Source organism: Alligator sinensis, unplaced genomic scaffold (genome assembly GCF_000455745.1).
Source record: "Alligator sinensis unplaced genomic scaffold, ASM45574v1 scaffold442_1, whole genome shotgun sequence".
Lineage (NCBI taxonomy): Eukaryota > Metazoa > Chordata > Crocodylia > Alligatoridae > Alligator > Alligator sinensis.
Genome location: NW_005841829.1, coordinates 4,365,780 through 4,379,490, shown reverse-complemented (window position 1 = coordinate 4,379,490; position 13,711 = coordinate 4,365,780). Strand labels below are relative to the sequence as shown.

General features: G+C 46.8%; 1 protein-coding gene across 6 annotated transcripts in view; it reads right to left on the bottom strand.

Moving 5' to 3' along the window:
• Nucleotides 1-13,711, bottom strand: part of SHANK2 (SH3 and multiple ankyrin repeat domains 2) — an 810,144-nt gene that overhangs the window by 660,215 nt on the left and 136,218 nt on the right. The gene's annotated exons all lie outside the window — the stretch shown is intronic.

The window sequence follows — 13,711 nt, the reverse complement described above, 5'->3', positions numbered from 1 at the left end:
GGGGTGGGGGGGGGGGGGTTGATAATTTTGCACATTTTGCAGACAATCCTGGATTTCACAATATCCATGACATCTATGAAACTGTGAATTAAGTAAGTCCATAACAGTAGTATTCAACTTACCTATTGCAGCAGAGCTGTTCAACTCTCCCCCGGGCTGCATGTCTTCTAGACTGCATGCCAGGCAACATGGGCCCTCACGCCACGCCCCCGCCCCCCCACATTACACCACACTGTGCTGTGTGCATATCCTCCACTGCACAGGGCTGCATGCCTCCCACACACACTACATCGAACCAGTGTTCCCGTGTCACACCATGTGCCTCCGCCAGCTGCACCATGCTGCATCATGTGGGCACTCATCATGCCATCCAAGGTCCCTGGATTGTCCTGAGACACCCAACTATGGGCTTTTTCAGCTCCAGGCCACATTGTCCTGCCCCACCCACAAGGGCAGGAGCAGGCATCAGAAGCAGGAGGAGGCAGATGTATCACTACTCTAGACCCTCCCATGCTGCCTACCCAGCACCTGCAACTTTGGCTGGTATAGGTGGCAGAACTCCTGGACTACAATTTTTATCACATTGCTTTATTTTTACTGTTTTTGTCTGTCATTTCATGAGATTTAAAATGCTGTCTTTTCAACTGTTTTGTTCTCACTATTGAGAGACTTATACAACTATTGTTACAAAGAACAGAGATCAAATTAACAGATGCAAGGATTTTTGAGTGATATCTTTTATTGAACTAACTGCATGGTTGGGATAAAATAGACAAGTGTTCAAGTAGAAGGCTTGTGAAAAATATCTTGCATTCAAAATGCTGTCTAACTTTATCCCAACCATACAGTTGGTCCAATAAAGGATATCATCTCAAAAAATCCTTGCCTCTTGCATGATTCCTGCATCATGATGGCTACAACTTCACTTCAAACTAATAAAGCCACCAGGAGCAATGAATACCCAATCTTGATCTAGTATTAGAATCCACAGGGAGTATTTAAAAGATTTTTCTAAACAAAGAGAAGTATTTAAAAAATGTGTAACCTTAAGCATCCATGTTTACTTTTAATAGTATTGCTTCCAAGTGATAATAGCTGAAATCTTTTCATAATTTTCTAGATTAAACAGCTCTTTCCACCAAACAAAGACATGCAACCATACATGCAGCATGTTCAACAAATGACCACCTAAAATATGTACTTATACAGTAAATATAGGCGATGCTACATAAAGCACACAGTAGTTCATTGTACCTGCAGAGCGTCTGCCATGCCCTGTTGTTTATGAGAAGTTAAACCAAAAGATTACAGTCATAATCACTTAGCCTATCCATGTTCAAAAATTAGAGTGGGAAAAATCACATTCTAATGCTTCAAATTATGAGGACTGTGACGTTGTATATCTCTGCAGCAATCAGATGTGTATCATATATCACATGCTACTTTGGCAAAGTGCTTCATTATAAAAGCAGTCACCCTTTTCTATGGGTGGACTACAGGAGAAACACAAAATAAGCAAGATCAGCTGTTTACCATCAGCAATAAAGTTCAATAGAGGGTACTTTGCCTCTTTAACAAATATATCTATATATTCTGTTCTATATTCTCAACATCATAAACTATCCTATTTACCCAAATCCAAAATGAACCCCCAATAATTGGACTCTATACATGTAAAAATTCTATTCTTTTTATAATTTCCTATGTATAGAATCGAATTGTTGGATGTTCATCTTAAATTGGTGGAGGTTTACCTTAAATTCCACCTACACCACAGCAGCAGGGGGCAGGCAGTGGGGAGGCAGGTGGCAATGGACTCAAGCAGTCCAACCCCTGCCCCTTGGTTCCTCCTCACTTTGCTTCTGCCCCTAACTCCCTACCACCTACCCTCCCCCTGCCACCTGCACACCCTAGCACTCCCCATCATGGTGCCTTCCACCTGCCCCCCCACCATGCCTGTGCCCCCTGGCATCTTTTCCCCTGCTATCTGCCCCCCCTCCCCCCCACATCACCACTCACCCTTCATCCCAGCTCCAGGCTGTGGCATGAACCACATACTGGCTCCAGTCACTATCCAGCCACAGAGTGGTTCTCGCAGGGGCACCTCTGTCTCGGGACTGGGCGTAGGCCAGGGCCAGGGCCACTGCTGCTGCTGGGCTGCTAATGGAGAGGGAGTTGTAGAGCCAATACGTGCTCCATGCCCCAGGCCAGAGCAGGCCCAGTGCTGCATTGGAAGATAAGCAGTGGTGCGGAGGTAGAGGAGGGGGAAAGGGCAGAGACAGTGGCCCAGGGCAGAGGCGTTAGATTCATAGATTCATAGATTCTAGAGTCGGAAGGGACCTCAATAGATCGAGTTCGACCCCCTGCATAGGCAGGAAAGAGGGCTGGGTCTAGATGACCCCAGCTAGATGCCTATCTAACCTCCTCTTGAAGACCCCCAGGGTAGGGGAGAGCACCACCTCCCTTGGGAGCCCGTTCCAGATCTTGGCCACTCTAACTGTGAAGAAGTTCTTCCTAATGTCTAATCTAAATCTGCTCTCTGCTAGCTTGTGGCCATTATTTCTTGTAACCCCCAGGGGCGCCTTGGTGAATAAATACTCACCAATTCCCTTCTGTGCCCCCGTGATGAACTTATAGGCAGCCACAAGGTCGCCTCTCAACCTTCTCTTACGGAGGCTGAAGAGGTCCAGGTGCCCCAGTCTCTCCTCATAGGGCTTGGCCTGCAAGCCCTTAACCATACGAGTGGCCCTTCTCTGGACCCTCTCCAGGTTATCCACATCTCTCTTGAAGTGTGGCTTTAGCTCCAAGACTGACCTCAACCCCAAGCCCAGGTCAAATGGGGGAAAAAAACATTTAGAATGTGAGTAAATTTGGTATTTCATAGCAAGGTTTCAGGGGGCTTTTTCAGTAAATGTCAGACAAAAATGTGATTGGCCAAATTCACCCTTTTGTTAGCAGGGGCAACCCTTTTGATTGCAAACAGCACCAACTCATGCCACTTTTGAATTTGATCCTTTTCATGCTGTTTTTGAAGCACAATACAGTAAGGTGCAAAGTATACAGGAAAGGTGTGAAGTGAATATGCATTAAATATTAATTCACTGAAGACAGCTACTTATTTATTTATTCAAATATTTACAGCCACTTGCCTTAATGTAATCTGCTTCAGTTTCTCTACATAGAGCATATTTGAATACTGCTATTTATTTTTTCAGTTATATTTTAAAAGTTCAAATGGTTGTAATTATCAAATTATGCTAGTTTATACTATCAACTTGTTATATTACTGTTACATTTCCTAGTTCTCACTATTGCTCATTTCATTCACTGGTCTATTTGTTTCCAATTAGATGGTGAGTTCTCCAAGACTGCAGTGTTATCCTGAATGTTTCCCTAGCGAGTACCCACGAGTCCCTATTTTGTTTCATGTCATCAGTGCAAACAACAACCACCACCACATCATCAATCTTCTCACACATATAAGGAAATAGAATAATGATTGATTACCATTTTGGACTTGAACCTGCAAAATTCTGAGTACCTGCAGCACAGGATACTCATTCAGCACTTTGCAATATGCTAAAAGAAAAATGATTTTATTTAGAAATGACTATTCTATATATCTGTAGCCAGTGGTTCAGGCACTTGACACTAGCCAAATAAGTGGCCAGCTCCCATGTGGTTCTAAGCATCCAAAACTCCTACTAAGGTCAACAGGTATTGCCAGTATTCAGAATCTCTCCGGATCAGATTCACGCTTAGTATTCTATGTATCCAATACTTAAGTATTTTTGTACCCTGTGCCTTATCTATCTATTCAAATCAAATGACCTGAAGAAGGACCCTTTGTGCCTGCAAGCTTGTCTAAAATCTCTTCCAACCATGCAGTTGAACTAATAAAATACATCAACCCTCAAAAAATCCTTGCTTCTTGCATCTTCAAATCAGGACAGATGTCCTGATAATACTTAGCGGAGGAAAAACAGACTTGCTTAGCCTTGCAAGTATGACTGACTGCTCTTAACTATTTTCTCAGCTCTTCCAAAGAATTGGGTGAATTTAGCTGTTTTATTCTATTTGTAAAAAGATCTCTAAGAAGATCAACATTTCTTTACATTTATTCTTAGTATAAATGTACTGGATTAATTTCATGGCGGCGGGGGTTATTCTGGATCAATTTGTATCCTTGAATTTGGGCTGCCTTGCTTTACTGTGATAAATCAAAAGGTAATTATATCTGGTTCCCAAGTGGATTGGTGCATGAGCACTTCTAGAATGAACTATAACATTTCCTTCAATTTTTCTTTTTTTTTTTTTACACAAACCTGAGGGCTGTGAAAGTGGATCTCACAGATGTTCATAAATAATGAATGCCAGGCTGTGGAATATGACTGAAACAATTTCATTTAAAAATCTAAATGACAGTTGTAGAATTGTACTTATTTTCCACCAAGCCCCAGTATTCATGAAGAAATAAATTTGATGGAACTATAGATTCCTGATGGCTAAGCCAAGATGCATATAAATCAGGAAAAAGAAAATCAATTATCCCAAATTAAACATTCAACTACTAATTACGCTATGGAATCCACAAACTTATATAGTTCTGAACTGTGATATATATGATTAGTAATTATTGCAAAAGGCCTTTCAGAGATGACATGTTATGACCTGAAACCTTGTATATGACATAGTTCTCATATCACTGAAATGCATATCACATGTCATTGAATGCAACAGTCTTCTCTTGCATTCTGTATAGATAATTTCCTTATTGATGAGTTTGTTCACATATGGTATTCTGAAAAGAGTTGCTTAGAGTAAACACTGTCAATATTATATCTGACTAGAGTGTTTTTAACCCTATTTATTTATGTATTGTTATTTAAACTTTTTGAGTTCTGGCAGATACTAGGCCAAGGGTGGGCAAAATATGGCCCGCAGGCCAGATCTGGTCCACAGAGGGGCTTTGTTCAGCCCACAGTGGGTCTCTTGATCCCACCTGACCCAGACATCATCCCATGGTGGTGTATCCTGCTGCCCCATGGACACACAGTGGGACTGGGGCAGCCCCACACTAGACTGCCTTTTAGGCAGCCCAGGTGGCGGCAGCTGCTGGCCACAGCCCTGCAAGGGCCCGCGCGCAGACCCGACCTGCCTCACACCTTGTGCAAACTTGCCTGCTCATGCTGAACAGCTGCAGCAAAAGGAGCACCAGTGGGGCAGAATGTGCTGAGCATGAGGGAAAAGTGGCCCCAGCAGGCACCGGGCAGCACTGAGGGGAAGGGGCTGCTTTTCCCCCACACCAAGCACACTTCTGCCCTGCCAGTGCTGCTCTTGCAGCAGCTGTTCAGCATGAGCAGGTGAGTCTGCAACAGGCACAGGGCAGGTCAGGGCTGCACACGGGTCCCCACCAGTACCGCAGAGCTGGGGCCAGTAGCTGCTGCTGCCTGGGAAAGGGAATCCAGTGTAGAGCCGCCCTAGCCCTGCTGCGTGCCCAGGGGATGGCAGGATACACCACGGGCAGGCAGTCTAGAGCAGAGCAGTGTGTTTGGGGGCTGTGCGCTGCTGGCAGTGGTGGGGAGATGCCGCAACAGGCTGTTGCAGGGCAGAAGCAGGTGCTGACCAGCTCAGGGGGGCACACACAGGGGCTCCCATGCACACCCCACCATACCTACAAGCCCTCTCCCACAAACCCCAAAACTATACTCTCCCACACACACAATCACACACCTCACAAACACCACACCCCCTCACACCCTCCCCACATGCACCCCCCCCACATACACCCATGGGTCTCTGAGTGGAGCCCTGCTCAGTACTACTGACACACACTCCCCACATGCACCTCCACACACACTCCCACCAGCCACCCTCCCCCTCCACACACACCATAAACCCCATACTCACCCACACATCCCCACAATCCCCTCCACAAGCCTCCCATACCCACCTACATCCACACATACCCCCACACCCTCCCCCACACCTCACATACACCCACAGCCCCCAAAAAACCCTATACCCACCCGCAATATACAAGACTAAGACTTCATTTTGAGCTATTATGCAATCACCTCTATATACACAATGCAAACACACACAAATCAGGACAAAATCTTTTAAAAATAAAATTAAAATATGTTATTTTGGATGTTAGATTTTTAATATATAATTTGTGGGGGATTTTCTCGTTTCAAGATGGCAAACCCGTTCCCAAAAGGAGTACTTCTGGGTCAATGGCAGGGACTTAGGGACTTCTGGTGACAATGGTCAGAGGGTGGGACTTCTGGAACAAGCTGGCGCCCAGGGGGCAGGGCACCTGTCAAGCGGTGGAGCTACCCTTTCAGGCCTCGACAGCTCACTAAAATTCATGAAGTGGCCCCCCCAGCCAAAATAATTGCCTGCCCCTGTGCTAGGCCCTTTACAAAAAATAGAACATATCCTGAATAAAGAAGCTCAATTTACAGCCTCATTCAGACACAGTAAAAACAGATAATAAAAGTTGTTTGTTAAGTTTTTCTTAATAAATCAAAACTCTTTAAAAAACATCTCAGTGTGTAAGAGATGATACTATCATACAGAAGCTTAAGTGTTGGATAAATGTTTCATGGATGGATGAATCCACTCTGTGACTCAGAGAAAATGCTCTAATATACAGTAAACCAGACAATGTGGGAGAGAAAAGGATGAACCAAAAGAAGAAAGCATTTTTATCTAGTAATGTCTGGGTTAGTTAGTACATGATATATACCACTGAAAGGTGATAAATTAGACTAGATTAAGATTCAATAAGACTACCTTAAACCTTCAAGAGAGAAGGGCCAAAACAATGCAATTCAGTCTAATAGCAAGCCACCACCGCTTCCCCTGCTGCCAATCCCCCGGCTATCACCAAACTGCTGTCAATGCACTTGCAACCCAGCCACTGCCAAATGCCAGTGACCCCCATTCCCCCCCACCCCCACAACTGCCAAATTGCTATCAGCATCCTGGCTTTACAGGCCAGATGAAAGCACTTGGCAGGATGGATTCCACCTCTGACCAGAAGTTGCCAAACCGTAACTTAAACTACTTGATGACCAGTTGGTATTATCATATATCCAATTTAGGTGTCAAGTTCTGTATGTATGTCTGACAATGGCCCAGGTGTCATTTCATATTATTATTATTTTCCAAAAGTTTATATAATGTGCAATATTCCAACTGTGAATAAAAATAGAAACATAAACACATAAAGCAGTTGTTCACTATCAATTTGGTACAAAAATATGTACTGCCAAGGTATAGTAAAATAGAATTAGATTCAATATAACTAGGTGAAGGGATTCTCCCATTGCCCCAAAAGAAAGCCAAGAACAAACTCAGGGAGTTTGTGGAATTTTATCTCCTCAGAAATGCCATGCTTTGTGTCAAGAAATAAGCAAGTTTTCTTAAAATCGTTGAAGTTTTAGTTGTATTTCAGGGACAAGAAACGAAGCAATACCAAAATGAACAGACTGATACTACACAGAAAATTCCAGATAATGTTTCAATATTTAGGCGTTTTTTAATTCACTGTTTCTTTTTCCCCCAAGAAAATATACTAAAGACTTTACCTCATTAAAAGGGGCTTATACATGAAAAATAAATTAATAAATAAATAGCTACCTGGCAGACAAACAGTACTATATATTGTTATTTGGATTCAGGAATATAATCCATTAGCAACCAAAAAAAGAGCCTGAGAAATACCAACCTTCTCTGCAGGCAGTAAGCTACCACATTCCTATGACAGTAATATCATGCCAAAGCTAACAGTCATATTTGAGGGATCCTTAAGAACAAAGCATTATTGAGAAAACAAGAATAGGAAAAGGAAGGAGGAAGAGAAAGAGGAACATAAGTAATTGCAGGTGATGTTTGATTTTTGGCAGGCTAAATCAGGAGATATAGAATAGCTCAAGATTCCAGCTGAATTTCATAATCACATATAATCACAAACTTGAGGCACATGCTTACCTCAAGGTATTTTCTATGACAGAACCTTTTTTAAAACTTTGAGACAATAGCTTCTAGTGGCATTTTAAAAAGACTTCACAGTACCTGCCCTTTGCATAGGTCACTATGATGGTGGATGACCTGAGTGGATTTGCACCAGCTGACATCAGTCTAGGATCTTGCCTTCAAAGTGTAAGAATCTATTTTCATATCTTAGCAAATCTCTTTAATTTAATTTGAAGGCTAAGAATTTCTTACCACTTTTTTCCTACACATTCATTTTACAGATGACTGACGAATTAAATGCCCTTCATACTGATACAAGGAACTTTCAAAAATTGCAAAACCTGATGATTGTAAGAAAGCAAAGGACAGAGCAAAAAGCAGGATTTATCAAAAGCTAAATCCTTCTGTGATGACATTTTCAAATATTTCATTGGTTATAATCTTTGCTATTAAGTCAAACATTCAGTTGATGACAAGATGAACATATTGCTTTCGCTCATAAAAAGTATGCAAAATAAGTATAGCTTTTCTTTGCACATGCTGAATGGAAAAAATATGGATCCAGTTTAGTTTTAAAGCTATTGTCCTTTGCATTTGCAGAGAGGTAGGCTGAACTGTATTATAACTCGATCACTGGTCAGAAGTTGCACAAGACATCCAGACAAGCTTCTAATGAGTGCTGGGGAAAAGTCTATGACCATCATATGTAATGGCTACTAATAATGTGGAAGGAGTTCTGGAAACTAAATTTGAAAAATCAGTTTAGATTACTAGGGATAAGAGTCAGCCCTCTTCCTTTGAAATGTTTCTGGTTTCATTCAGAGGTACAACTGCACAGAGAAATTGGAAAACAGAAAGGAATTTCAGTCAGCATGACTAGAAAGCATGAGGTGAGAAGAAGGGCCTGAGATCATTAGACACTAGATATATGCTGAAGGAAAGTAAAGAGCTTATATAGAAGGGATACGTTTTATTACCAAAATGAAACCAGAATACTAGCATAGGAAATTGACAACATTTGGCAGGATTATTTAAAACAAGAGCTGGAGGTGAGCTGGCAGGGAAGCTTGGGAGGTATCTGACCCCCAAACGGAGATATCTGCCCCCAAAACTACTCCTTTCAGATAGTAAAGATGCAGTATAGGTATAGACAGGTATAGACAAGTATCAAAAGAACAAATTGAGAACAAATACGTATAAACTGGCCATGACCAAATTTAGGCTGGAAATCAAAAGAAAGTTTCTAACATTCAGAAAACAACTATCTGGAGCAGCCCCTGTAGTAGGAGGAGTTGGAGGGGAGAGGAAAAATCTAAGAAAATTGTTTTTAAAATGAAGTTTGATAAACATATGAAAATTACATGACAATGCCTACAATAGAATGGGACTATACTTGATGTCCAAGGAGTTCCCTTCTAGACCTATGCTCCCAAGTTCTTAAACAGCAGTCAGTCACGGGGAGCAGATGGCATCTCCCAAAAGTTCTGGAAGAATTTGAGAACAGAATTACTGGGCACATCTACACAAGATGCTTTACTGTACAGTAGTGTGGTTTACTGTTCAGTAAGCATGCATGTCTACACATGCACACACTTACTATACAGTAAAATCACTACTCATGAGTGAATTTGATACCTGCAAATGCAAGTAGCAAAGTTACTTGAGAGTAGTTACTGTGCAGTAATGCATGTGTAGACACCAACTGTGACCAAATTTGCTCCTGGTCAGCCCCGCCACTAAGGGGCCAGCCTGAGGGTTGAGAGCCTCTCCTGCCCCAGGGCCTGGCCAGCCCTCTGACAGCCCCAGTCTCAGGCCCTTAAAAGCCCGTAGGCACTCAGATCCCTGAGGCATATGCAAGGAGCCTGAGGCCACACCAGGACACTTTGTCCCCCTGCGTAGTACTGTGTGGCTACCAGGCCCATGCCATCCAGGCCTGCAGGCTGCTGCAGACTTCTGCCAGCACCCAGCTCCAGCTGCAGGAAGTTCCTGGCCATTGGCACCAGCTCCAGCTGCCTGCAGCCCACTCCCAACAGCCTGCCTGGAGCCTGCAGGTGCTGTCGGGAATTGCCTCACCACGCAGCTGTCAGTCCTATGCCATGCCCCTGCTCTGGGCGCTGCAGGTAGCTGCCGAGGTCCAGGAGCATAGGGACTGTCAAGCCAGATGTGGGAGCATGGACTTGAATGGTCAGCATGGCAGTGCCACATAAAGGTCAAGGCCTTGTGGGCACAGTAGGTTTCTATCACCAACCACAACTGTCAGTCGGGGAGTGCCTGCAAGACCATGTCCTTTATGCAGCAGCTGACAAATATTCTCGTACCCCAAGACAAGCTGCAGCCATGCTGTGTACTGCATGCTGGCCCCTACCCCTGGACTGGCCCCTGTCCCCCTCCCCCAAGCCTGGTCACAATCCCCTGGACCCTGGGTTCTCCCTCCCACAGCACAAAGGGAAGCAGGAGGCAGTGCAAAACTTTATTATGAAGCCCATGCTCCTGAAGCTAGGTGGGCTTGGGCCCCTCACACAGGAATGTATGCTGGTGGCTATGTCCTCCTCAGCTGCAGGAGGCAGAGACATGTAGCATAGTGGCAGGGAGCCCTCCAGGTGGTGCGGGGCAGCCCGGGCTTGCCCCACCATCCCAAAGCTTAGGGTCCCATGCCAGGTGCTCAAGTACACCTGGCACACCATGGCAATCAGCAGCAGCAAGGTGTAGTGGGTTGGGCACCCCTCTGTCTGCACAAAGAAGTCCCTGCGCAGCACCCAGGACATGTGATGCAGGGCATGCAGGGAGGGGCTGGCCCCAGGGTGCCTTCCCAAAGAATCCCCCTGTGGGAAGGGTGAGGGTACAGGCAGATCCTTGTCCCAGTTGTATGGGAGTCCTGCACCCCAAGAACCCAGGAACCATGGGCTTGGCAGCAGCACAGGAGAGTGACTGGCCTGCAGAAGGAGAAAGTGGGGTAGAGGGGTCTGAACCCATGGCAGCAGGTGCTGCCAGAAGCCTGGCCTGGCCTAGCCTGGCCTGGGAATGGAGTGGGGGAGGCAGGCTGCCAGTGCCCAGCACCCAGAGGCCCTTCAGCCCCAAAGGACTGAGAGGGGATGGGGAGCTTGGCTGGCAGCTGCCTGGGCCTGCCCAACCAACTTATCATGGTCCTTGGACACTCATGCAAGCCTAACCCCCAGTCTGAGGCTGAGCAGCATACAGGCCCCTGGTAAAGAGCATCGTATCACAGAAGTTTCATAGTTTCATAGTTGGTAGGGTCGGAAGGGGCCTAAGCAGATCATCAAGTCCGACTCCCTGCCATGGGCAGGAAAGAATGCGGGGGTCAAACAACCCCAGCTAGGTGACTCCCAGGGTAGGGGCAAACACCACTTCCTTTGCAAGTTAGTTCCAGCTCCTAGCCACCCTGACTGTGAAGTAGTGCCTCCTGATGTCTAGCCTGAATCTACTCTCAGGCAACTTATGACCATTGTTCCTTGTTACTCCCAGTAGTGATCGGGGGAACAGGGACTCTCCCATTGCCTGCTAGTCCCCTTTAGCAAGTTTATAGATGGTCACCAGATCCCCTCTCAGCCTTCTCTTGTGGAGGCTGAACAGGTTCAGGTCCTGTAGTCTCTCCTTGTAGGGCTTGCTCTGCTGCCCCCTGATCATGCGAGTGGCCCTCCTTTGAATCCTCTCAATGCTATCCACATCCTTCCTGAAGTGCGGCGCCCAGAACTGAATGCAGTACTCCAACTGCAGCCTGACCAATGTCACATAGAGAGGGAAGATCACCTCCTTGGACCTGCTCGTGGTGCATCAATGGATGCATGACAAGGTGCAGTTAGCCTTCCTGACCGCGTCCCCATGTTGGCGGCCTATGTTCATCTTGGAATCAATAGTTACTCCAAGATCCTTTTCTGCCTCTGTGCTGACAAGAAGGGAGTTCCCCACCCTGTAGGTATGCTGCTGGTTCTTCCTCCCCAGGTGCAACACCTTGCACTTGTCCATACTGAAACCCATCCTATTCTCATCCACCCACCTCTGTAAACTGTCGAGACCTAGTTGTAGCCTGTCCCTCTCTTCTAGAGTGCTCACTTCTCCCCACATCTTAGTGTAATCTGTGGACTTGAAGAAGGTGCTTTCTACCCCCTCATCCAAGTCACCCAAGTGTTGCAAACTCTCACAAACAGCTCCTTTCTCATGGCTCTGCAGGTCCTACAGCTGCACATGGGGGAGAGGCCACCACTGGCAGCCAGGATGCGGCCTCAGGGTCACTGTTGCCCACAGACAGGGCCTTGCATATGCTCCAGCTGTACCAGAGGACCCTCCTCCTAGACCAGCTGGTGACAGCTGCAGAGGACCATCTGGTGGGCATGTGAGCCTGGTGGATGGAGGACATGCTCCACAAGGACGCATGGGACTGATGGGACTGGGAATTTTGAGTGCAGCTCCTGGCCCTGGAGTACAAGCATGTGGAGGCCCTGCAGGAGCAGTCTGCACTTGTGGCCAGGGCAGTGGAGGCCAAAGAGGATGACCACTGGACACAATCCTGGCCCTGTTGGATGACAATGGGTACTGGACACTATCCTGGCCCTGTTGGTCACTTTTGTGCCACCTGCTGCCCTGCCCCTGACCACAGCCCCACCTGGCCCCTGGCAGCTGCCCACCGCCTAGCAGTAGGCCCCCTCATGTGCCTGGGTGGAGGTCCAGTGCTACCTCTATGAGCCAGGAATCACTGCCCTGGGCCCAGGCCCAACACTTGCTCCGGCTCCTCACAGATGCAGAGACAGAGCTGCCTACAGAGTTGTCCTGGACACTGGCTGCCAAAGGGGGAGCCATCTGCACCAGGGACCTCTGGCTGCTGTTACCCCTAGTTGAGGACCCACCTGTTGGGCTCACCGCAGAGTGCAGACTCATGGGGGAACAGCCAGAAGTCTGGGTGCTGGCTGCCTGTCCCTGGGCTCTGCCCCCCAGGTGCCCTCATCCCACAGCTGCCCACTCTAGCAGGGCATGCACACAACCACAGCACTTCACTTGTAAATAGTTCATATGGGGAAGAGGGTGTTTTATTGGTGGTGGGTGTGGTAGGGCTCTGTTGTTGGAGAGGAAGTGGGGGGGTTTGTTTCTTCTGAGGGCAATAAAGTGTTTTTCTAAGAACTGTCTGCAGTGACTGTGATGCTGGGGGTGGCCTGTGGGGTGGTGGGTCCATGGGCAGCTGTCCAGGCAGGCTGCATTGGGGAATGTGGAAGGAGGTGGTTGGCCAGCACCCCTTGCACCTGGTGCCCTGGCCTCTGCTGGTGGGTGTGAGACTTGCCTGGGGCCTCAGCAGCAGAGGCCCACTTGGGCCAGAAGAATGGGAAGAAGGAGCCCAGGACACTGGATGTTACTGCCAAAGGAAGGGGTTGGAACAGCCATGGTGCAGGGAGGCAGAGGCGGCAGTGAGAGAACTGCCACGTGCTGGCCCCAGCCTCTGCACACCATTCCTGGCCAGAAAAATGGCTGGCAAGGGAGCATAGAAAGGGACTGCCTCTTAAAAATGGCTACTGGCTGCTGCAGCTGGAACCTCAAGCTCCCCCCTAATGGTGGCACGGGCCCATTGTAGGGCCCCAGGAAGTGGCAGCAGTTTGCTGTTAGGAGCAGCAAATCTGCCCCCAGATCCTATATGTGTAGACCCTTGCCCGGGGGTGTTTACTGTCACAACCCAAGGGTGTGATTTTGTTTTGTGTGTGCTTTGGCACCACTGAATTAT